We start from the raw sequence: 26,874 nt of genomic DNA, 5'->3' as shown, positions 1-26,874 counted from the left end.
ATGCCCTAATAACTAAATATATATACCGCTCTTCTAGACAAATTAGTGCCCCACTCAAAATGACAAACAAAATCAGTGTTATTATTCTCCCCACAATGCAGGGGGACAGGGCTAAGAGGTATGGCTTACCCAAGGCCACCTACTCAGCTCATAGCAGTAGTGGGATTCAAACCAGCAGAGTGCTGATTCAGATTCCAACCAATTAACTACTATACTACAACTTGGCAGTTCTACCAACTAAAGTTTGCCCTTGTCACTTAAAATGGGCTTCTTCCAGATAATCAACCGCAACTTGACTAATTTACCAATCAAACCAATTAGAGGTAGCAGCTCTCATCCTTGCCATGACATGCGCTACCCTGCTCATGTGTCAGAAAAAGTCAGATGTGACATGGAATTGAGTACGTTACGGCTGATGATCACGACGACATATTAGGTGTCAGCTAGAACCTGGAAGCTTTAATAATTACTGAACATGTGGGTCAAAATACAGTAGTCTGCACTCTTTCCTTCATGTTTCCATAAGTACAATAGGTTTCATTTATAAAAATGAAACCTGAACTTTCAGGGAATAGGCATGGAATATGGCTTAAAGAGCTGGCCTTCAAAGGTTCATGATGGCTCTGGTTACATTGGGAATTAATATTACACAATTGGTTCCTTGTCCCATCACTGTGTTTAAGAAGGGTGTAACTCCTACATCCAATCCAAACCCACCAGATATATCATATGTGGCAAATAAATTATCCCTAGCTCATGAACTGTCCCCAGCAATGTCAGTATTCAAAATCAAATATGCATCTTCTTCCCACTCTGGCATCATTTTGATTCCTAAAAGGGCAGCACTGATTCTTGGTAACCCACAGGGCTTTTTTTCTGGGAAAAGAGGTGGTGGAACACAGTGGGTTGCCCTCGGAGAAAATGGTCACGTGGCTGGTGGCCTCGCCCCCTGATCTCCAGACAGAGGGGAGTTGAGATTGCCCCCCGCACAGCTTGGCAGCGCGGAGGTCAATCTAAACTCCCCTCTGTCTGGAGATCAGGGGGCGGGGCCACCAGCCATGTGACCATTTTCAAGAGGTTCCAGAACTCCGTTCCCCCTGAAAAAAAAGCCCTGGTAACCCAGGCATCTGACATCACCTGGAATAATGATGTGGAGAAAGCAAAAAATAGCCGTAGGAGCCAACAGTTCCTTCCAACTCACAGCATAGTGATATCTACTGGATTTTTCAGATTTTATAGTGAAATTAGAGGGAGGGACCTTCTTCACATAGATAAAAACCTTTGCGCAAGCAGTTTGAAAGAAGACAATGGCATAGGACATGGACATGCTAAGCACCCCCAAGGGTGAGTGAGTCCATATGGCAAAACCTGAAAGGGAGCCCGTGCAAGTGGCCTGCCCACCTACTCCGTAAGTTGTAGCTGCAGAAATATCCCATGCATACAGCTGAAGTCACAGAAATGGTTTCTGTGTATCTAATGGACGTAATATTATCTGATAACTGGGTCAACCCCACATAAGCTGGATCATTCTTGCTTGATGAACAAGCTCTGGTTTTCCTTTGGTAACAAATCAGCCCGAGAAGCCAAAGCTTGCTCTCTTCTTGTTTGACCTAGTTTGGATAATTTCCCTAATCCTGTCTCTCCAGTCGAATAAAAAGCTTACAGTAGCAGTACTTGCTCAGCTGTTCTTATTTGGCAGCTTGATGATTCCCATGAGATTATGCACGGCATTGAATCAAATACTCTAGTATTAACTTCTGCTTTGGTTTGGCCAGACTTCGCAGTAGTTTCTAGCAGTTTTGTCATGGATTGAGTTGCACTTGGTATCGGCTACACACAGCAACTTGTTTTGAAAAGGTTTTGTATACATTTTCATCCAGTTAATCATTTAAGTCAGATTTAAGTGGGAAAGCTGATTCTTATTTTGCAGAGTGTACAGTCTTGAAGGTGTAATTGCTAAATTCAGGAACAGGATTGACTGTCTTCCTAATTGGACAGGGAGATGAAACTGCAGGTCATTCTACTCTGGAGGATGGAAGAATTGCAAGGTAGCTGCTTGATACATGACTAGAAAGAGATGAAGGGACAGGTTTTTGACTCTGAGTTCTTCACTCTCTAGCAGCTGCTAATCCGTACTTGATACTCATAGCCCTCCCCCCGCCACAGTATGGAAGGGATCTCAGCCCCTTTGAAGAGAGACCATTGAGCCCCTCTCTGCAAATAGAAGGGTCCCTGATTCTCTGTGGTGAAGCCAACTCCCCTCTTCTTCGTGTTCTCTGTGTATCACATGAATGGACTTTGTACCTGTGCACAGAATTCTTCCCCTCGCAGCTCAGACTGAGCATGCCCAGAGGGAAGGACCTGCCCCTTCCACTCAGTTCCTTCCAACAGCATTCAGTACGCTGCAGCAAGTTTAAAAGGTACTTGTGGTGGGGAAGGTGGGTGGGTTGTGTGAATGCACAGATGACCACTTGAAGAACATCAGTTACAGGTAAGCAACCTGTTCTTCTTCCTCACACAGAGTTGACCTCCCTGGAAGCAGGTACAGGAGCTCCAGTTATGGAAAGAAGTGTTAGGAATGCTTGGATAAAGGAGGCATCAGCTGTAATAATAATAATAATAACATTCGATTTATATACCGCCCTTCAGGACAACTTAATGCCCACTCAGAGCAGTTTACAAAGTGTTATTATTACCCCACAACAATCACCCTGTGAGGTGGGTGGGGCTGAGAGAGCTCCAGAAAGCTGTGACTAGCACAAGGTCACCCAGCTGGCTTCGTGGAGGAGTGGGGAATCAAACCCGGCTCTCCAGATTAGAGTCCTGTGCTCTTAACCACTACACCAAACTGGCTCTCATTTTGTAGCTCAAACTGTAGCTCAAACATAAAGGGCACCATGTTCAAGAAAGTAAATAGTTGGACATGCATACCTCTGGCGGGGAGATCTCCCAGAGGTGGTCCACAGATACATCTACATCTCTGGTGGAATTATGTATATCTGTGGTGGGAGTGGCCAAAGGTCGGGCCATAACCGAGCTCTGTAGCATGTGAAAACCTACCAGTAAGTATCAGAGAAGAGGGATGTTGTCTCATGGCCTGAGGCAGAGATGAACACAGCCCTTAAGGCAGGGGAGAGGGAGCACTATCCTGACATTTAAGAAATGTGCTCTTTGTTTGGAGAAGAAAGGAGAATTACAGGGACAAAGGAAAATGATGCCGTGTGAATCAGAAATGTCTCTTCTTGGAAGTGAAAGAAAGGTGTCCTCCTTACAGAACTGAGGGCAGGAAGAGGAGAATACACCCTGACGTACAATACACAAAGAACACAAATGGAATGCAGTTCCTTGAGATGTGTGAAAACAAGTTGTATATACGCAACAAGCATCAGAGAGAGACTAAAGCACTGGAGGAATAGTTGCATTAAAGGTTGAATGAATACTGAGATGCAATCTCAGATTGCGTCTTACATTTCTCTCGCCCTTCTCTGAGGAGCTCAGGAGAGCGTACAAGAACCACCCTCCTATTTTTCTGACAGTTACTCTGTGGGTTGGTTAAGCAGAGAAGGATTGGCTAGACCCAAGGTTAGTCAGTGAGCTGTAAGGGTGAGTGGAGCTTGAACCAGTTCTTCTCAAACACTCTAATTAAGCATCACTACACCATGCTGGGCTGGAGATTTGTCCTGGAACTGCCATACTCCAGTGCGGACGTGCCCCTGTCGCTCTGAGCCACTCCTTCTTTCCTCGCGGTATTAGCAAGTCTTGGCTAAACAGTGGACTAAAGGACATGGACTAAGGGACACACGTGTTTCGGGAGGAAATAGTATTGATGGTCATCAAGATCCTTAACTATCACTGTCTTGAAAGGTAATAACACACAAAAGCCAAAACCATTGGTGTGTGTGAGCTCCATTGATTAACATGAATTGAAACGCCGTCTTTAGTCTCCTGTGTATTGTAGACACTTAACAATTTTCCTTCTGAAGAAGCAGCTAAATTGTAACAATTAAAACCACGTTTGCAAGATAAAGTTAATAAAAGAAAGAGTGTAGAATGAACAAAATTACTTCAAACTACAATCTTTTATCCCAGGTTGAGAATTGAAAACCAAGCTATAAAAGGTCTTAAAATAGGTGTTTCTAAAGAATCTGCTGACAGGATAACTACAGTGCTTCAAGTAAAGCACCCTAATAGCTGGCCATTAAGCATCCATCTTTTACTTAAACGCGGCTATTGTGGAAAATCTCCTTTGTGAGTGAAACTGAACTTCCTACCATAACTAGAGGCATTCCGTTGATGCCATGTGAGTAGCTTTCATTGGTGGCATCTGTTCAATTTATTTGTTAACCCAGTCTGAGTGTGTATGTTGCTTTTAGACCTGCGGCTCTGAGTATTGGAAGGTTGGACTAGCTCGATGTTGTAGCTACTCAGAGGGGCTCTTCTGTGTGTCCTTTACTTCAGGGCCTACTTCTACTCTCTCTCTTCTTTTTTAAGTGTGCAGTTAAGTCCTACGGAGGTGACACTCTTTTTCTTAGAGAACGACGTGTCCATAGTTTGCTTTCATATTTCCCATATTTTCCCTGGTGGTTTAGGTGGTTGTCTTCTCAATCACCTAGAGAAGTCTTGCCTTACTACCGCTTAGTGAAGTAAAGAACTGAGCCTACAGTGCTGCTCATAGAAGGCGACCATTCATTCAGTGTGAATTTTAGATGGTTGTGAGATTCATACTGTGTGGCGCTCCCTCCGAGCATTTTCTTGGGGGCTTGGCTGGAGAATGGAGCCTTCTCTGCAGCGCATCTAGACTGTTTGCACATTTCCATATGTCTCATGGTTTAGTCCATTGTCCTCTCAGCTTAATTAAAAATGTTTCATTTCCTTGTGCTTGCAACAACTATTCTTCAGGACTGCCAGTCACGGCCCAGAGCAGACAATAGCATTCACCACACATTTAAGGTTACTTAAGCAGTAGTTTTTTTGAGAAGTTCTGAGAAAGCCGGTTTACGTGGGCTGTCCAGGAGACTCACAAGGGAGCACTGTCTGTCTGAAAGGCAACAGTTTCCTCTCTCCATGTCCAGGGATCCAAGGCCCAGTTGTGGTGAGGAGTGAGTAAGTGACAACTTTTACTGAAGGACAGATTTCAATGCAACTGGACGGTGACATCAACTTTGGCTAGTAAATATGCCATTTTACTTTATTATGCTATTGATAAGCCCTTGATTTTTTTTTCCAGAACATAATTCAACCACAAGTTCAAAATACTCCCACCTCACCTAACCGTAGCAATAGTTACCAGAAAGGAGACAATTGATGAATTGCTTCAAAGCTCCTGCAGTGTCTGTTGATAGGTAAGTGCACCTGATTTTTTCTTTGTGTCTCTGAGCCTCAGCAGTCATCATAGTTATAAGCCAAGAGATGTTCTGTGTAGTGGGAATGCGAATCTGTTGGTGGGGAGCGTAAAGGATGTGAATCTGTCCCTTGGATGCATTTTCAATATGATGACACTGACAAAAACGTGCAGAGGTTCTGCCCCGTTCTGTCACTCACCAGTCTTGTGAATGCCTTTTTGGTGTATGTGCAGATCAGATAACAACCAACTATGGATGGTTGAAAAAACAAAAGAGAGTGAGAGACAAAAATCTGTTCAGATAGGGTCTGAGCCTTCAGAGGGTGAGAGACAGGAAGGATCCTGTCCCAGAGGTTGTCTTCTGTGTAAAATACTGAATGTTTGGAGATAGGGATGGGTCTTCAGGAAGATAGGCTGAAAATCTTTTCTCAGGAGACATCTCAGAGTCTGTCTTTTGTGGGAAAGCAGGCTAGCAGAGTGAATGCTATAGGAAGGGACTGTGGCAGTCTCGGAGTCCAAGGGAAACTGAATAAAGATCTGTAGTTTCAGGAAGAAGCTCACCTTGACATTGTGACCTCTGAGGAAGAGCAAAGGCTAATATGCACCTGAAAAATAAATGCTTGGCTGTTAACTTCACTACTCCCAGGAGCTGACAGCTGAAATATTATAACTTCTTCAGCCCAGTAAAAGCTGTGAGTTAGTTCTAAATAGTTTTAAGCCTCTTTGCTGAACATCCTTATTTCTCTACTCCCTAGTAGCAAATAAAAGGTCGAGTTTTTTAATGCTGTTTCCCTGATGTCTCATATGAATTGACTGCGTTTAGAAGGCCACTTGTCTTCAGTCTTTTAGTAGAAGGTTGGGGTAGAGACCACTCTGGTTGAACTACACAACGTGCTACCTCTGTTTAAGTGGCAATACCTTCACAGACCTTCACAGACTCCTATTATCATTTCCTTCTCAGTGACATGGAATTCGTTCAGAGAATATTGTCATGAGCAGTAGGTCAGGAAATGTGTGTTCGTTGTTTGATTTCTGTTGCATGTTGACTACAGTGAACATCCATTCCTTTCCCTGCTTAATTATTCCCACTGAAGATCTAATCAACATAGTGAGGCAATGCTCTTTCCCGGATGAGATTTAAGACAGAACAAGATGTTACCCCTCCCCCAAATTGCAGGTGCCAGTGAAAACGTCAGGGCCACGTCAACTTTCCTCTCCATTTGTAACCTAACATTGAGTGGAATTGGCTCTTCTTCTGTTTCAGATATCCAGATCCAAATCTGTTCATATTCCTGGCACTGGTGACCTGTAATTGATTTTACATACTGTGGGACTGAATGACTACATTCATTTATTACTACCCATTGGACTTGTGCTAGGTGGTTAATTCAGCTTCACTGGAAGGCTGCTTACTGTGCTCTTCCTCGCACCAATGGGCGCGTGGGGCAGTGCAGTGAGATGCATCACGATTAATCTGCAGTTGAATTTCAGCAAAAGCAGCGGTTTCATAGGGAAAGGCCTGTGAGAAAATGTGGATGTGGAGTGGTCCTTGTGTACATTGAAGTAATCAAGATTGAGACAAGATGCTTATCTCATCAAACCATAAAAGATGGTGTCTGTTTTCCTCCTCCTTCATCCCTCAATAAATATCACAGAACGTAACTACATTCTATGATTAATGGGTCTGCCCAGATCCTGTCAAGCAGGCGTGCCCGGGGGATTCCTGATTCTTAGGCAAATCAGGACCTTGGTGTGCTGAGAGAGAGTTCTTAATCTTCCCACAAGCACCATTTCCTCACCTAAAATGGACCACCGGATCTGCTGTTTGCTTGTTGGGAAAACTTACGCGTGGCCCATCAGTACACGTACATTTCCTCAACAGGACCAATAGCAGCTCTTCTTGGCTGCCTCAGGTTGTCAAAATGACACAGTGGGGAAGGCTGAAATCTCTTCTTAGTTCCTCCCCAGTCTGAATCAGGTCCAGGGAACTCCCCATGCATGTCTGCTTGAGTGACTCATGGAGCGTCATGCTCCAAGAGTGGTTGATATGGGCAGTGTCACTGCTCCTTGAGAGCTGTTGCTGTGCAGGCTGAAGTGGCCAGACTAAGGGCTGCAATTTTTAGGACAAGCACTACCTGCCTACAGTTTTTCAGGAAAACACTACGAGCCTTCCAACCTATTTTTATCCTGCTAATCCTCCCAAATTTTTGAGATAGCTTTTATTTTGTATTTGAAACTTAAAAGCCTTTTCCACTGTGAATCCATGGATATTAGTTCATCTTAATGGAATGTAAATGATATTTCCTCATATCAGTTTATTTTAAACAATGCTTTTTCAGACTTCCCCCAGTGTGAAGATAAAATGAGGCTTTGTTAAAGAATGATAAACAGGTAGGATGGTATGAGAATAGAAAAAAGATCAAGGTTCCTAAATAAATAGTGTTTACACTCAAACCACAGCTTATTTTATTTACTTCATTTATACTCCCCCCCGCCATGGGGACCTAGAGTAGCTTATATCATTCTCCTCTCCTTTACTTTATTCTCGCAACCACCACTGTATGAGGTAGATTAGGCCAAGGGTGCGTGACAATGTCACCCAGTGGGCTTCCATGGCAGAGTGGGGGGTTCAGATCTGGGTCACCCAGATCCTAGTCAAACCCATCAACCGCTGCACCACACTGGGTCTCCACCAGTGCCCAAAATGAAGCATAATTATTGTAGACATGTGTTGCTCATCCTAGACTGTCCCTGACCCTAGCGGCAAAAGTGTGCAAAATGCAGTATGTTTTGTTATCATTTCCATTCATCTGGGTAGTGTTTGTTACTCAAAATTTGATAAGCCAATCATTGCTAGATCTGAAAAGGAGAGCTGGCACCTCTTTTGTGAATGAAGTGTGTTGCCCAAGTAGAAACGAGTCTGATCATTAGTTCTTCTTGATGCTAATGGCCAGTCTGGAAAGGGATAGTTGTGTGGCACCAAGGGTGAGCTGAAAGGCTGTTTGTGCACATGAGGCTTAAGTGCCTCGAACTTCTTGCATTGTTGGTGTCTTGTGTTCATGATGTTCAGGCTCAGAATTAACACAGGACATGTTTTTAAATACAGTAGACATTCTAGCCATTGTAGGTTTTATATTTGTAGTGAGGGGAGAGGAGTATCACATATAAAAATCATTTCAGCTCCCCCACCCAAGCTAGTGGGGGATTCCGCATGATCGATTTTGATCGGACTTTCTGAGCAGTCGTGCTGCAGTGGAGTCGTACGAATCCACCGCTCCCTGATTCCACATTAAGGCTTTTGTTTTGCATTGACATTTCATTTCATCATGCTCAAAGTCCATTGTATGGAATTTGCCAGTATAAAAATCGAGTCCTCATTGCTTTTTCCGGGGGAAGTGTTGACAGACGTGCGTCTTCTTCATTTAAAAAAAAAATCCCAAAAAAACCTTGCTACATATAAACGTTGCATCAAACAAACACATCTGATAGGTCAGTGCATTTCCCGCCGATATCGTGGAATGAGTATTGGTTATTGACATTTGGAGGGAAAATGGTTACTGATGACCCCACTTTCCCTCTGCCTCAGAAGCTGTCAGCTGTCAGCGAGCAACAAGTAACAAATTTGGCACGTTGAAAAATGGACCCATTATTGGGCAGCTGTTGTTACATGACACGGGATACATTTCTGCATAGACTTGTAGAAACATTGCAATGATTTTTATATTTTTTTTAAAAAAACGAGGGGAAGGGAAAGTTAGTGGGTGTGGCTTAGAAAACATGATTGGCCAATCAAATTAAGTTGATTCGAAGGGCGAGAGAAAAGGGCAAGGGTGGGGAGAACATCGGATAAAGGATCTTTCATGATTAAAATTCCTAATCTGCTGTGAATGGACAAATAAGTTGGGGAAAAGCAGGATGGGGGAAAAAAACGGACAAAACCTGCAGTGACTTCGAAGGTGCTGCTGGGATTGCCTTCCCACGTGTGGAAACACAAAGAAAAATCGAGGTCATTTGGAAGCTGAACAGTGGAAAACCACTAGTGCGGAATCACCCAGTAACAAACATGAAGCTATCATGAATCTAGCTTCAAAAGTCAGATTTTAGTTTTCTATATGATTTTTCAAGAATCTTTGATGGACAAAGACTATGTCATAACTATTACCTGTGTCCCTTTCAATCCGGGGTCCTCTGGAGGTGATGATGGGGAACAGGTAGAGAGCTGCAGGTAGGAAATCTCTGGGTTTGAGCAAGGCTGTGAGTACCTTGGAGAGCTCCATGGGTTGCCTGTCCAAGCAAAGATCCGACAAATGGCCAAGCTCAGCAGAAAGAGCTGATTACAGTCAGCTTCAGGTTACTTTAAAGGGGCAGAACTCTGGCTTGCCCTGCGTCACAATCAATTGAGCTCCATTTGCTCACTCTCAGGGAAGGGAGGTCTCTATGAGAGAGCAAGAAGGTCAGTTGGCCGGGATGTCTAAGAATAGAGTCCTCACTAGCACAAGTTGAATTGCTGGTCTCAGACTCTGGGAATGCATCTTCTCCACCCCCCACTCCCAGTCTGTAAGGTGTCACTCCTTGGACTGTGTCTGAGACAGGTCATGGGACTACAGCTGCTCTGCCCATCCGTTCACACATGACCAGAAAGCCAAGGAATCAGGGAAGAGGTAAAAACCTCCCCACCATTTAGCAGCATATTACAAGCAGCCGGCTTACCATGAGGTTCCTTGTACACTGTGTTAAGCTACTTCTTATTTGGTCTACACCTAAAATGATGTGGTAGAGTCCCGAGGTGGAAAAGTGGACTTCAGAGTGCTAGTAAAGTGTTACCATTTTAAATGCTTCTTTATTCAAGAAGTTTAAGCAAGAAGTAAAGGAAAAAACTAATTAGCACATAAGGGAGAAAGTCTTAAATGCAGCTTTTTTCTTACTGTTCCAGCTTTCCACATGCAGGGATTTTTTTTTTACAGAGTATTCAAACAGGTCATCCACCATCTTCAATGACGTTTTGTTGTCCATTCTATTACTTCGGGATTTCACCACCTGACTTCCACCTCATTGGGACACATGAGAAGCCCAGCCCACTCTAAATGGCCACCTATGGACTAGTTATCTGGAACAACCTATTTCACATTAACTGCTTTGTTAGGCTTTTTCGTGCATACCCTCATAAAATACAAAGTGCCGTTTGCAAGTAGTTAATAAGCGTAGGGCACCTGCTCATGGATGTGCAGCCTCAGTAAGTTGTACAAATCAATTGCCAATGAAAGAAAGCTTACATCAGGCTGTCGTCATTTATGCTTTATAAAGCAAATGCTCTAAGATGGTTTATAATTATTGGAGTTTGGTTTAGGTAGGCAATAAAAATGGATATAGTTTGAGCATGACTTGAATTTCAAGACTCAGTTTGTCTTTTTAAAAAATATTTTCTGAATGTTTCAGTTTAGTGTTGTGTCATTCAGTGTTTTATGTACAGTTATTGATAAAACGTATCTGTGTTTGTCTTTGGAACCAATAGCTAAATCATCTCTTTTGTTTTCATGCCATACAATTTTCCTCTGGTCTAAATGGTGGAAGGGAAATCAATTTAATTAAGCTAATGTTATTGACCCACTGGAGCAGTATGTCTGCATATGTGTGTGTGTGTGTGTGTGTTTAAAGCACAGCGCCCTAGGGTCCTGTGCAGGTAAATTGAATGAACACTAGGAAATATCTCTTCCCAGCATAGTATATATCAAATTGTTGCAGGCAGTTTTGGATTAGCAGCCAATCAGTTGAAAGAGTTTTCGTCTTATCCTAAATTCAGTTTTTCATTGGAGAATCAGTAATAAGATAAATCAATTGTTTTGGACATAGTTTAGCTTTTAAAAACAGGCATCCAGAAATACTGGGTGGGATTGGGAACTGACCATAATTTTTAGGAGCCTGAAAAGCTCAGCTGTCTTGCTTCTTGCTCTATTTCACTTGCCATGAGCAATCCCAAAGACTTCTAAATGGGATTGCAGATCCCTCTCATCTTCTCCCACCATTAACTTGGAACTGGTAAGTAAGTTCTGACAAATACCTACATGAAGAATGACACCAACAGACATAACAGTATAACTGTTGTATAAATTTCCTTTGATGATCCTGAAGCCCATTGAGCTAACATCCACCATGCCTCCAGCTATGCAAATCTTAAGTGCAAGTACATGGGTGTTCAGTTCAAGAGCAAAGAGGTATTGAACATATTTTGGCATTGATTGTAGTATGTTTTATATAAAACCTTTGAGTTGGATCCTGTGGAGTTCTCCACCATCGCCTTCTCCCAGGAGCTCCCTGCATGTCCCAAAATCCTTTTCTGGGGGGCAGGGGGCCTTCATAAATAACTACCACACAAGCAACTGCAGTGAAGAGAGGAAATTAACCAAAACTGTTTCTAGCTTCTCATTCCAGTTCCACTTCCAGTAACCTTTATTGGCATAGTAAAAGCGTTGAGAAAGCAATGGCCATATCAGTACAGTATAATTTGCCAATTTGTCGAAATAAGAGCAGAATAAATTAACAGGTGGTTGTAACCCTAACTACTAATAAAAATGAAGTGCAACAATAAACCTTCCTTCCCCAGGAACCCGACAAAAAAACACAGGTATCGCAGTCAAGCTCCTCCCTCCTGCTTCCCCCCGGCCTCTCCCTTCCTATCCCCTTTACCAATTTTTTCCTTTTCTCTCAGCCTCAGCACATTTGCCCAGAATTCTGCCACCTTCTCAGTGATGTCAGGAGATCTGTCTGCTAACAAGAACTCTACACCTCTATCAGTCGTTCTCATAAGGGTTTGAAAGAGAGGGCTAATCCGTCGTGACGTGAGCACAGCTGGGTGAACAGTGGGCAGAATACATGGGGGGGGGAGGGAGACTTACTCTGTTGCTAGTAGGAAGCGTAGATATGTACAATCTCATTCTATTTTTGCACCACACACCTCCACACACTTCACACACATCTCATCTGTGCAGTGGTGCTTGTTATTAATAGGAATCCCCTGATCCTAAGCAGAGGATTTTATGGCATTACATGGGGCTGATGGGAAAAGGGGAAGGAAAGGCAGATATATTTTGAAAACCCTTTCTCTGAAATTTTTCCATAAGATTCACCCCTTTAGTTTGAACTCAGACAATAATTACAAATATGCCAATTGTTAGAGGTCGATCTAAAGGTGCTCAGAGGTATGTCAAGTACCTGAACATGTATTTTTTGCTAATCGCCAAAGAGAGAAAAAAAGCCTAAATAGAGACTTATCAACATTGCAGTAAACAAAAAAGGGGGAAATTATATTATTTCGACTTAGGAATTATGTTAAAACATATAGGATCAGAAGAAATTCATGCTTCTAGAGGGAAAAGCCTCAGCAGTGAACAAGAAACACAATTTCAGTAATCATTCCGAAAGAGTAATATTTCATAGGAATTCTTTCGCTTGGTGAATTACATGCATTAAAGGGTTTCAGGAGGGTAGCCATGTTGTTCTGTAGTAGAAGAACAAGATCTAAGTCTGATAACACCTAAAGACCAACTAGTTTTCCAGGGTATGAACTTAAGAGAGTCAAAGCGCCCTTTGTCAGATACATGGAGTAGGAAAAGGTGGGAATCTTTATAATCCAAGCAGAAGGTGGGAGGAGTATTGCAAACTAGAGTGTCAGGAATCACAGAATCACAGAGTTGGAAGGGGCCATACAGACCTTCTAGTCCAACCCCCTGCCCAGTGCAGGATGAGCCTAAAGCATCCCCGACAAATATTCATCCAGCCTCTTCTTGAAAACTGCCAGTGAAGGGGAGCTCACCACCTCCCTAGGCAGCTGATTCCACCTTTGAACTACTCTGACCATGAAAAAGGTTTTCCTAAGATCCAGCTGGTACCTTTCTGCATGTCATTTAAGCCCATTGCTTCGAGTCCTATCCTCAGCTGCCAACCAGAACAGCTCCTTGCCCTCCTCCAAATGACAGCCTTTCAAATATTTAAAGAGAGCAATCATGTCCCCCCTCAATCTCCTTTTCTCCAAATGAAACATTCCCAAGGCCCTCAGCCTTTCCTCGTGGGGCTCAGTCTCCAGACCCCTGATCATCCTCGTCGCTCTCTTCTGCACCCTCTCCATTTTGTCCACATCCTTTTTGAAGTGAGGCCTCCAGACCTGCACACAATACTCTAGGTGCGGCCTGACCAAGGCAGTATAGAGAGGGACTATGTCCTCCTGCGATTGCGATGCAATGGCCCTTTTGATACAACCCAAGACTGAGTTTGCCTTTTTTGCCACTGCATCACACTGACTGCTCATATTTAGTTTACAGTCCACTCTTACTCCAAGATCTCTTTCGCATATACTACTGCCCAGAAGTGTATCCACCATCCTGTATTTGTGCTTCACATTTTTGTGACCCAGATGTAGTACTGTGCACTTATCTATGTTGAATTGCATCCTGTTCACAACTACCCACTTCTCCAGAGTATTCAGGTCTTGTTGAATTTCAACTCTATCCTCTTGGGTGTTTGCCACTCCTCCCAATTTGGTATCATCACAAAATTGAATGAGTAGCCCGTTTACCCCTTCATCCAAATCAGTGATAAAAATATTGAAAAGTACCAGGCCCAAAACCGAACCCTGTGGCACCCCACTGGACACCTCCCTCCAATCTGATGAAATGCCATTGACTACCACTCTTTGGGTGCTGTCCTCTAACCACTAACCAGTTCCCTATCCACCAAACTGTCCTATAGTCCAGTCTGTAGTCTTCCAGTTTACCCTTAAGAATGTCATGGGGAACCTTATCAAAAGCTTTGCTGAAATCCAGGTAAATCACGCCGACAGAGTTCCCATGGTCCAGTAAGCTCGTTACTTGATCAAAGAAGGAAACCAGGTTGGTCTGACAAGATCTGTTGGGGACAAAACCATGTTGACTTCCCCGGATCACTAAGCGGTCCTTCAGATGCTTACAGGTCAATCCCTTTATTTATTATTTATTTATTTTATTCGATTTATACCCCACCTTCCCCACAGATGGACTCAGGAGAGCTAACAACATTAAAAAATACATCAAAATCACAAAAACACAAAATCAATAATAATTTTTTAAAAATCATTAAAATAGTCCAGGAGCAGGCTATTTAAACAAATATTGGGAGTCCGTATACGGGCATAGCAGATGGCTATGGGCATAGCAGATGGCTTTAAAATTTGCTCTAATATCTTCCCAGCAACAGAAGTGAGACTTACTGGCCTGTTTTTTCCTGGGTCATCTTTCTTCCCTTTCTTAAAGATTAGGATAACACTCTTCTCCAGTCTTGTGGCACATCCCCAATCCTCCAGGAGGCCTTGAAGATGATGGACAGAGGCTCTGCAAGTTCTCTAGAAAGTTCTTTGAGCACTCTTGGGTGCACACCATCTGGCCCAGAGGGTTGTATTCATCCAGTGCAGCCAGGTGGCTCTCCACAACCTCTCTGTCAATGTCAACTAGCCACTCAGGTGTCCTGCCACATTTTCTACTATCTCTAGATGTGCCTGAGTTCTTCAGAGAAAACAGAGACAAAAAAGTCGTTAAGCCTGTCTGATTTTTCTCTGTCCTGCATCAGAGTTTCTCCATCTATTCCCAACAGCAGTCCAATTGCCTCTTTTACCTTGAGTTTGCTGCTCACATATCTGTAGAAGTTTTTCTTATTGTAAAGACCCCCCTGGCCAGACCCAGCTCATACTGAGCTTTGGCCTCTCTGATGGCTGATCTGCAGGACCTCATATATTCCTCTTTAGAGGTCTGTCTTTCTCTCCATTTCCTGAACATTTCCTTTTTCTCCCTTTGCTTATTCTGGAGCTCTCTGTTCATTTACATCAGTTTCTTGGAACCCTTACCATGTTTCCATCTTGCTAGAATAGCAAGGTTTGAGCTTGCAAAAGCTCATATTTGAGAAGAGCCCACCCTTCACTTGCTCCTTTTCCTTCCAGCACACTCCCCCACGGAATGACTCTCGTCAAGCCTCTGAGTTCATTGAAGTTGGCCCTACGAAAACCTAACCTATGAGTCTGGCTACAAACTTCCTTGGCTCCCCACAGCAACTGGAATTCAAGGAGGACATGGTCATTTCCCCCTAAGGTCCCCACCACCTTCACCCCATCTACCAATTCTTCCCTGATAGTTAATATTAAGTCTAATATGGCTGAGCCCCCTATAGCTTCCTCCACCATTTGAAAAAGGAAGTTATCGGCCAGGCAGGTCAGGAAGTTGCGTGAGTCTTGTCGCTTTGCTGAGCTTGTCTCCCAGTACATATCGGGGTAATTGAAGTCACTCATAATTATAAGTTTCTGATGTCTGGATACTCTACCAATCTGTTCAAGGAGGGCAGCCCATCCATACATTCAATAACTAGTCATTAAAACTTAGTAAACAGGGTCAGCCCTGGTTAGTAAATGCTTGGGAAACCACCAGAAAAGTCCGGGGTTGCTGCACAGAGGTAAGCAATGGCAAACCACCTCTGCTCGTCTCTTACCTTCAAAACACCAAGAGGCATTGCCATGCGTTTAATGCAACTAGATGGGATGACATCATCGTCATCATCATCATCATTGTCATGCAGCATCGTGACAGCCAGTTTGATATAGTTGTTAAGAGCAGCAGAAACAAAAATAACATTGCACTAAAATCAAGAATAATGAATAGAACAATTATATATCAAATTATGTATTTATATCCGTGAAAGAATCCACTAAGTATTAATTATATGCTAACACAGATACACACTGGACATATTACGATTTTATACAACTAGGTAAACTCAATGAAAACAATACAGACATCTGTAGAAAAGCACACAATTCACAATATACAAAATGTAATGGCAATAATACAGAAAGACCCACTGGTAGAGGCTATGGTGGAACAATAGCCACCAACCTCACACAAGGGACTGAATCAAGAGCAGGGCTGAACAGTAAAAGAAATAGTACAAAAAGCTACTGGTTTAGTCGTGACTAGCCAAGCCGTAAATAAAGCTAATAAGCTGTATTCCGAGGTGAACTGCTAATGAGATGCCTAGGTCTACTTCCGCTTCCATCGTAGTTTCCTCAGAAGCTGATTCCGCACACGTTGGATAATGCACTTCCAATCTTCTTTATAGATCATTTGGAACAGATTTTTTCATGTGCGGAACAAAAAATCCACTTCAGACAATTGCTAAAGTGCATTGAAAGTGCATTATCCAACGTGTGCAGAATCAGCCAGAGAGTCTCTCCATCAATAATATTCATAAAGACAATCTCCTCAGAACTGGAACTGTTATTAAAGTTATTATAATTTTTTTTTACTAAGTGTGAAGCCCAGTCTACAACAAAAAGACATAACTCTATACAGACTTACCCAAAAGTAAATTATTTGTGTCTCAGCCAATTCAGTAACTTGCAAAGACGAAAAAAAAACTGTCTCCACACTTCCCATAGTTGGCAAAGCGTTCTCAGTTAGTAGAGAGCTAATCTACTGAGTTTATAGGACTGAGCTCCCTTGATTAGGTTCAGCTGGGCTTCACACCATAGTGAGAAAAAACACAACATGGGAGATAAGATTGCACCCTGTGGGACCCCAAAAGAAAATTCCCATTCTGGAGATAGCTGATCTCCGACAGCAACCCTTTGAGTTTTGTATACGTACATGCATATCAAGTCTATGTACTGATAGTACATAGAGCTGATAGTAATGGAAAGAATTACGGTCTGGACTGTAATTGACAATTAATATTGATTTATATTCTTTTAAAAGGGGAGTCTATGCCTGTTAGAATTAATTTCATTCAATAATTTAACTGAATAAAAACAGCAATGTTTTTATTCAGTTTTGAAATTGTTTCAATTTCTCATGGACAGAAGCTGTGTCATATTTTAGGAATATTCACTTTGAAAAATTATGATTTTTAAATGGAAGCTTTGCCCTCTTCACTGCCCTTATCTAAGAAGAAAAATGGCTTTCTTAATCAGTTTTATGGAAATATTCAGTGCATAATCAATAGATACTTAGAATATTTTTAGGGAATAAAAATAGTAGATATACAAGGAAACGTATTATGTATTTTAACATTTTCACCACTGACTTTACATTTGAAGACGCCATCACTCTCACTACCAATTAACAGATGGATGGGATAAATAAATACTACATGATATTTTCCTTTTGCTGCACTAAAATGTTAATATCATTGAATAATTAATGATATAAGAGAAGAGCTCTTAGGGATGGTCCTCTGCCTTTGGATTTCCTTCCCATGGTTCTCTGATTACTTTTTGAAAGAAGTACCATCATAAGTGCATCTGGATTTACCCTGCCAAGTTCATTCCAGTGAGGCAGATATGTTAGTCTGTTGTATCAAAACCACAAAAAATAAGATTTGTGGCACCTTATGTACATTTCTGCTGCTAACTAAGAAGTTGTTTCATTCATATGATGAAGTAGGCTCTCTTAGGGTCCCAGGGGCGATGCGTGTGCTCGTTTGCATACAAGAAGGTAATTCTCCACGTTTCCTCTCTCCTTGGCTATACCTCCTTCAGTCCTGCCACCACCAAACTTATTTCCACACTTCCCTTTGACCAGCAGTTTGGCACTGACCCTAAGCACATGTATATGAGTAGGCATCTAGACACAACCTTCTTAAACAGAGAAAGATCTTTATTGTACTATACTAGTGGTGCGATCCTAAGGAGAGTTACTCCAGTCTAAGCCCATTGATTTCAGTAGGTCTTAGATTAGAGTAACTGTTTAGGATTGCATATATTGCAGAGCACAGAAAATGCTAGGAAGGGAATATCATGACACAAAAGCAAGGCATAACCAATAAAAGCAAATGAAACAGTTTAAGTAGATCCACTCGGATGTTCACTTGGCATCCTGATTCAAGACGTGGGATGGATGAACATTCCCCAAAGCACAGGGGACAGAGGCAAAATCCCTCCCCCCACCCCCTTGCTCCTGGACTGGTCCAGCACAAACCCACACACAAAGGACACACTGATCTTTTCAGCTCCTTCTGCTGATGGATGGTTTGCCCCCTCCCAGTCCTGTCATTTGGAAGAAAAAAGCCCTTGTGGGATCCATGGCATCTCCCTCTCATTGTTTGGGAATACATGAACCACAGAGGATTTTATTGCCTTTACTAAAACAGTCACCCTTCTAGCCTAGCTTGGCAGTTGAGCCAAATGGTTGGAACCTCCTCTCTGCTCCATGGCAATGTGAGAACTTTATTGCCCTCTCTTCCTGAGAAAGATTGTCTTCCCAGTGTCTGAGGTGGGAAGCCATATTGGTCTGCAGTAGAAGTGCAAGATCCAGGGCCCAGCAGCACCTTAAGGACCAACTGGATTTCCAGGGCGGGAGCTTTCAGGAGTCAGAGCTCCCTTCAGCAGGTATTTTTAAGGTGCTACTGAACGTGAATCTTGCTTTTTCCTAGGTCTGATTTCCTGGGGGTTCATCTTTCTATGTCTCATCTACGACAGGCTCAAGCCCGCCAAAATGTTTGTTTCAGCAACTCTATGAGTCTTTAAGAGAGGCCACAGATTTTCCTTGTAACTCCATATCAGAAGGTTTAAAGTGAGACAATCACACTCAGCTGTTGGATTTTGCACTTTCTATTGTTTTAATGCTCTTTTAAAATCTTGTTAGTGGATTTGCTGTTATGAGCCACCCTGTTCTGGTGTGCAAAACCTCCTTTTAAAGTTGGGTCATAGCAACTTCCTACAGTGACTTCCTGTTAAAAAAATGTTTGGGGAAAACATTCACCTGACAGAGCATCATGTGTAGTTTTATCCCAGCAGAGAAAGAAATTAACACATTCATAGCAATAAGTTCCAGCAAATCCCAAAGTTGTTGCTGATTCTTTTTCCCTAGCTCTTTTAGTGCGCAGCATTTTTAGCTTACCTGGGTTCCTGTGTGAAGTGAAAGTGACTTAAATTCCAGATGTTTGAAAACTGCCCATTGTCTCCTATCAAAGCTATGTTCAGCTTAAAATGGAGTATTTGAAGAATTGGATTTGAAGGCCAAATACAAAGTGCAAGATCCAAGGGTCAAGCAAAGCTGCCTTTTAACAGCATCTGGAGTTCGAAGATAAATCCCAGTTCTGTTCAAATGATGTCTTCCTTCTATGACATCATTACAGAATGGGATGACATCTGGTCATCATTACAGAATGCTGTAACATCTGGTCATGCCTGTAGGCTGGGTCTGAATACGCAGCAGAACAAGGTTGAGAAAGAAGTGGAAGAGTGGGGGCTACAGGTAGCAAAAAATCCTTTAAATTAGAAACTTGGGACATTAGGGAAAGAGCTTCTAGCTCGGTCCTTTTCCTGCTGTGCTTTGCAGGGAAGTGAAGGAAAAGAAAGGAAAGATGACTTCTAAGGTTTGGTTTCTTGCTATGCTGTGTTCCCCACCCCCCTAGTGGTACCTGGAAGAAGAGTGGTAGAAGATTTCCTCATGCTTCGGTGTAGAGCTGCATGGATGGCAAAATGGTACTGCTGTCATTGTTCCTGGGAAACAGGCAGAGTGAAAGTGTTTGCTGCCTTTTGGCCAGAAGTTCTGCAAATCTTTACAGAAGAAGCACCAGAAATAGATCGCCACTGTCACCAGACACTGGAAGTGTGGCCCTGAGATGGGATGTCACAGCTTTCTTTGAAGTTAAAAAAAATCTCTTTCAAAGATTAGTATTTCTCCCAAGGCTTTGCTTTTATCTTACATAGATATTTGCAGCTGCGTAAGAAATATTCTTTGATTTGAAATATTAGTAAAGCTCTTCAGAAATGAAAGGAACAAAATACACAACCTAGCCTTTGCTCTCTGTAAAAAAGCTGGTATTTTTGAATTATTTTTAGCTCAGTGGCAGTGAATAAATATCAGCTAGCTCTTTTTACTTGAAACACAGTAATTTTTACTTCTGTGTCAACTGCCGTAATCTTACTCCCACTGTCACAATTAGTCACTTGTTTTGTAAATTGTCTCAGTGCTTTGTTAAGCACATACAAACTTGCATTCTTTTTTAATCAGAAAAGAGCTGAGATGTGAGAACTTTGAAACATACATGATTGGCATCGTTCAAACTCCCCATGATCTGCCTTTTCATTTACTGCAAGTCACGCATCTCACTGTATTACCTCAGTGTTTTTCTTTGACATTGGAACTGAGCAAGCGGCTTGGCAACTCTGCAGTCGCTGCTGTCAGACAGTGGCTTATTAAAAGTTGCAATCCAGCCTGTCTCTTGCAATTAGACATGAGTCCATTGGTTTCAAAAGATTTTACTGAATATAAACAACCATTATAGTCCACTAACCAAGATGCAATATCTTGGCTGGTACACGAGTATTGTTACGAATGACAGGCAAAGGTTAAGGTACAGAATAGCAAAGCCCAGCAAGTCCCATCCTCCCCCCATAGTTCTCAAAACAAACGGCTTGAAGCTGAGAGAGTGAAACTTTCCCAAGGCTGGAAAGGTTGTAGTCATAACATTCCTCTTCTTTGAGATAACTGATACTGGGCTGCTTGTCACCTGCAAAAGAAGCACTTAAAACACTGACAGGATTAAAATGGAGTCTCTTTGGTTAGATCACATAAGAAACATAGTCAGTCCTCCTGACATTTCTGCCCCCTCTAAAATGCCCTTCCCCCAGGTTTGAGAGGGTAGAGGTTGTGAAAAGATTTTACTAATCTAGGAGCATGAACATGAATAGCCTCCACCCGCTCATCAAATCCAGAATCAAAGTCCTTCCACCTGATGAGGTAAAACAGCTTATTACGTTTGATTTTAGAGTCCAAAATTTGCTGTACTTCATAATGGACTTGGTCATCAATTAGAGTTGGTATGGGAGGAGCACGGGTGTGCCATTGATCTGCTGGGGGGACCTTTTTCAACAAGCTGATGTGGAAAGTAGGATGGACGTGGCAGAGGTTCTTTGGTAAATCAAGTGCTACAGTCACTTTGTTGATGATTTTACGAACTGGAAAAAGTCCCAAATACTTTAGTGCCAATTTACGGCTGGTTTGAGCAACTTTCAAATTTTTTGTAGACAAATAAACAAGGTCTCCTGGATGCAATTCCCATTCGGCCGCATGATGGCGATCAGCGTATTTTTTATAGTCCTATTTAGCTTTGTTAAGATGTTGCTGAATAAGAGTCCATTGTTGAGCTGCCTCCCCCCACCATTGTGAAACGTCTTTGGAGGTTGTTGCGGGGGGGGGGGGGGAAGAGCTTCAAAAGGAAATGGTTTAAAGTGATAGCCATAAACTACTTTGAATGGTGTTTCTCCGGTAGAAGCATGCACACTGTTGTTGTAAGAAAATTCTGCTAGAGGCAGTAAATCAATCCAATTGTCCTGCTGGAAATTGATGTAGCAACAAAGAAACTGTTCTAATAATTGATTAGTTTTTTCTGACTGTCCGTCGGTTTGCGGATGGTGGGCGGAGCTTAAACCTTGTTCAATTCCCATAAGTTGCATAAGCTCCCGCCAGAAGTTGGCAACAAATTGTCTGCCTCGGTCGGATATCACCTTTGATGGAAAAGAATGGAGTTTTACAATATATTTCAGAAAAATATCCGCCAACTTTTTTGCCGAAGGCATAGTAGTGCAGGGAATGAAGTGGGCTTGTTTTGAAAACAGATCCACTACAACTAAAATGCAGGTGTGATTTTTGGAGGGGGGAAGATCTATGATGAAATCCATAGAAATAATTTCCCACGGTCTACTTGGGGTTTCAAGGGGCTGTAAGAGTCCAGGAGGTTTGCCTTTTCGCGTTTTGGCGCTGAGGTAAATGGGACACGAAGCCACATATTGCAAAATGTCTTTGTGCATGCCTGGCCACCAAAATTGCCTTTGGACCAGATGAAGTGTTTTTAAATATCCGTAGTGGCCAGCTGTTGAGGCATCGTGACAGCGTTGCAGTACTTCTTTTCTTAAACTATTTGGTACATAAAATCGATCGCCCCAAAGCCATTCCCCTTGTTCAGATTGAATTAATTTCTCTTTGGGCACATTCTCCCCCTCCTTTTCGACTTCGCTTTTCAGTTTTTGTCTCCACCCCTGGTCTGAGTGAGGAGGTTGTGTTGTGCGGCTGCGCATAGTAACCACTCCTCCCAGTTGCGTAGGTGAAAATACTGTGTCTATCGTCTCCTCCCTCCTGCTTTTGAGTTGGGGCATGCGTGAGAGGGCGTCCGCTAGGAAATTAGTTTTGCCAGGCAGGAATTTGAGGGTGAAATTGAATTTTGAAAAGTATTCCGCCCATCGCAATTGTTTGGCGTTGAGTCTCCGAGGACTGCGTAACACTTCTAAATTTTTGTGATCTGTCCAAACCTCAAAAGGATGGCGGGCCCCTTCTAGCCAATGTCTCCAAGTGGAGAGCACCACTTTTACAGCAAAAGCTTCCTTTTCCCAAACATTCCAATTTCTTTCAGCTTCAGAAAATTTACGTGAAAGGTATGCACAAGGTCGGAGAATATCGTCTTTCCCCCGCTGCAGGAGGATGCCCCCAATCGCAGTATCGCTGGCGTCCACCTGTACTATGAATGGGCGATTTTCGTCGGGGTGTTGCAGCACTGGTTCGGATATAAATTGCTGCTTTAACAGATCAAAGGCTAATTGGCATTGCGGTGTCCATAATAATTTCGCTTTCGGTTTTTTAGCTTGCTCCCCTTTTTTTTTTAGTTTTTAAGAGTTCTATGAGGGGAAGAGTTATTTGGGCAAAGTTTTGTGTAAATTCTCTATAGAAATTGGCAAACCCCAGAAAGGATTGCAGTCCTTTACGATTTGTGGGAGTTTGCCAGTCTTGAACTGCTTTCACTTTGCCTGGATCCATTTTTAACCCATCTTTTGAGATGCAATATCCCAAGTAACTAAGTTCAGTTTTGTGAAATTCACATTTAGACAATTTGATGGGCAATTTATTGCACATGAGAGTAGTTAATACTTGTTGCACTAAGTGTACATGTTCTTCTTCGGTTTCTGAGTAAATTAACACATCATCCAGGTAAACAACTACTCCTTTATATAAAAAGTCGTGCAATACTTCATTGATCATGGACATGAAAACCGAAGGGGCCCCGGCCAAGCCAAAAGGCATAACTAAATATTCGTATTGCCCTAAGGGCGTATTGAATGCGGTTTTCCACTCATCCCCCTCTCATATACGAACGTGGAAATAGGCATCTTTTTAAGTCTAATTTTGTGAAGATCTTACCTTGGGATCTCTGATGAGAGGTATGGGATAGCCGTTTGTGGAGGAAACTGCATTAAGTCCTCTGAAGTCAGTGCACAGTCTCAACCCTCCATCCTTCTTTTTAACAAACAATACTGGGGCAGCATGAGGGCTGTTTGCTGGTCGGATGAATCCCCTTTGGAGATTAGTGTCAATGAATTTTCGGAGCTCCTCTCTTTCATTTGGGCTCATTGGATAAAGTCTACCTTTGGGCAATGTGGCTCCAGGGATGATTTCTACTGCACAATCTGTCCTCCTGTGGGGAGGTAAAGTGTTGGCCTCTTCTTCAGTGAAGGCTTGCAAATAGGCTCTGTACTGTTTAGGTATTTGATTAATTTCCTCCCCTGGGTTAAGAGTGCTTGTTCCATGAGGGTAGGATTGTTACCCCAATTCTGGTCCCAACGATGATTTCTGCAGCTATCGTGTTTAAAGGTGATGCTTCCGGCTGTCCAATTTATGTCTGGGTTGTGGTCCCACAACCATCTGCTCCCCAAAATTAAAGGGTACTTCGCTGTAGAGCTTATTACAAACGATCTTGTCTCCCAATGTTGTCCCATGCCTGTGATGACAGGTGCTGTTTCGGTGGTGACTGGATTCATATTAGTGCCATCCATTTGTTCAAAAATGACTGGAGTTTCAAGATCTTTTATTGGGAGTACTAATCCGTTCACTAGAGCTGGTGCAATAATATCTCTGGAGCATCCAGAATCAATGAGCGCTTGCACCCGAATAGGAGTCTTTCTTTCAGGATTGATTAACGTAACAGGCATGAATAGTATGGACCCTTGAGGTCTTTCCACTATGGGAACTGACTGAGTTTTGATCTGCCATTTGGGTCTGTTTACGACAGATTCATTTCATTTCCTGAATTAGGACTTTCGGGTGCTTCTTCACTGATTAGAGCGGTTGAATCAAAGTCCATAATTTCTTCTAGCTCTAATCCTTTCTCAGGAGGACTTCTTCGGAAAGTCCCTCTCCCTCTCGTAGTTCGCAGAGCGGGTGTTGGGCGGGACAGCGGGGGAAGAGTGACAGGGGCTGGGCGCCGTGGTGGGAACGGAGTTCTTTGCACAGGCCGGAGTGGACATTGTGCTGCGAAGTGACCGCTTTGGCCACAATGTAGGCACAGTCCTTGTTGCCATCTAGCATCTCTCGCTCCTCTAGCTGCATATCCTGCTCCCCTGCCCCCTCTTACAATTATGGAGGTTTGCCAGTGCCCTGCAGTTTGTTGTTGTTCCACAAGACGCACTTCTTGCATACGGTTTTCCACTTCACAGGCTAATTGAATCCAACCCAAGAGTGTGGGGGGGATTATCTTGCATAAGGGCCCGGTCCAACAATCTGGGATTCATGCCATGTTTGAACAAAATTATTTTGGTGGATTCCTCACACCTTGGACATTTGGCGGCTAGCTGTCGGAACTTTGTAACATAGTCTCTGGCCGACATGCTACCTTGTCTGATCGATTGTAATTCTGTTCGGGCTCTGCTCTCCTCTAATGGGTCTTCATATTGCGCTCGGAGCGTGTCTACCAAACCCTGTAGCGAATCTAATTCTGGGGCCCCCAATTCGTACAAGGCTACATACCATTCTGCTGCCTTTCCTTGCAACCGGGATCCCAAATGTTCGATTTGACTGGCCTCATCTTCAAATAAATGTCCCCAACAATTGAAGAATTGTAGTGCTTGTACTAGAAAAAATCCCAACTTCGAGGGGTCCCCGTCGAAAGTAGCTTCCAATTTTACCCATCCCATCGGTAACTCTTGAGGTCTGGTAACCGGTGCTGGGAGTGGGTAATATGGCACAGGTGCCAGTTCCTGCCTTGGCTGCCAGTCAGGTCGACGCGGGAGTGGTTGTATCGGAGGGTGCTGGGACCTTGGCTGCGGGATCCCTTGGGGTCTCGGTATTGGAGGACCTTGCAGCCTCAGCTGTGGTCTCTGCGGTCGTGGAGCCAGAGGGCCTTGCGGAGGTGGACCTCTCGGTCTTAGCAGTGGAGGTAGCCTAGGCGCTGGAAGTCGTGGGAGAAGCGGCTGCCCTTGAGGCGGCGGTGGCGGCAGTGGGAGTACCGGAGCCTCCTCCTGCGGCTGTAGAGGTGGTTCTCCTGGGAGGACCGGGAGCTCCTGCGGCTGTTCTTGTGGCTGCTTCTGCGGCTGCTCCTGCGGTGCCTCTTCCTCTCCTCCCGGTGGCCCTCCCGGTACATCAGGGGGAAGTTCCTCCGGTCTCTCGTCCGCTGGCCCCTGAGGTTGTTCAGGCGGCTGTACCGGTTGTTGCTGATCATCTGCTATTAAGAGCGGTTGCTCCCTCGGGGTGGTACGTAGTCCCGGGACAATACTTTGCAGGGCCGCCAGGCCTTGGCCAACAACTCGGCTGCGGGCGCCCTCTTCTTGCATGGGGCCTTCCTCTGATCCTCCGACAATGAGTACGGAGAGCAGGTGAACAGCATGGGCTAAACTCTCCTCCATACTACAAAGTCTCTCCTCTAACATTTGTACACGTCCTGGGGCCGCCGTGGCACCCACTATTTCAGAATATTTCTGGGGAGGTTCATTGGGAACTTGGGTAGTTTCCATATATTCTGCATAGGAAGCAGTCGCCCGAGGCCATGGCCGAATTTCTCCCATGCCCCGGGCCCCGTTACCTTGCTCTTCTTCCAATATCCCCGCCAGGATTCCTTTCGCTAATCCTGTAACCGCCGAAATTCCAGCATCCACCGCTAAAGTTCGGCTTTGCAATTGTACCCAACTTTGTTCATTCAGTTCGCGTTGCCCCGTCCACGGGGTGACTTCCGCGTAGTCCCAACTCATCACGTCGCGACGGGAGGTCTCCCACACCTGGGTACTTTCCGAACCTCTTCGGTCCCACTCTAATTGGTCGGCTTCTCGATTCCAATGATACCACGGTTGGCTACTTGAATGTTCTGCTACCGAACCGACACTTCGTTTCCCGTCCATTTGCAACTTAGTAAATACCGCACTCGCTCTCCTTTCCCTCGTGTCCCTCGGCCTCGAACCCCACTGCCACGGCATAGGCAGGGATATCAGAGGTTCTGCTGCCACCCTGGGCCTAGTTTCAGCTCTATCGGGTGCGAGGGTATACAGCATAGTACGCCTGGACTCCGTTCCTCCCTGAACGGGTCGAGGAGGTTCCAGTCCTTCCGAACCAGGGGAGGTATAAGGATCAAACAAAGGGTCCCTGTTGGACGCGGCCTTGGTATCCGTCTGCCCCGGCTTAGGCATTGGAACAGATGTGATTCGTAACAAAATATCAGACAGTGGCTTATTAAAAGTTGCAATCCGGCCTATCTCTTGCAAT

At 43.7% G+C, this 26,874-nt stretch overlaps 1 protein-coding gene across 1 annotated transcript in view; it reads left to right on the top strand.

The window, feature by feature from the left end:
- The first annotated feature begins 5,258 nt into the window (after nt 1-5,258).
- The window catches only part of LOC129337387 (poly(rC)-binding protein 3-like), a 175,278-nt gene continuing 153,662 nt past the window's right edge, over nt 5,259-26,874 (top strand). The window contains exon 1 of the mRNA XM_054990991.1: nt 5,259-5,342. The gene's annotated coding sequence lies outside the window, so the exon portion shown is untranslated. The remainder of the gene's footprint in view (nt 5,343-26,874) is intronic.

The sequence above is a fragment of the Eublepharis macularius genome, chromosome 11 (assembly GCF_028583425.1).
Source record: "Eublepharis macularius isolate TG4126 chromosome 11, MPM_Emac_v1.0, whole genome shotgun sequence".
Classification (NCBI taxonomy): Eukaryota; Metazoa; Chordata; class Lepidosauria; order Squamata; family Eublepharidae; genus Eublepharis; species Eublepharis macularius.
This window is presented reverse-complemented; position numbering and strand designations above follow the sequence as displayed.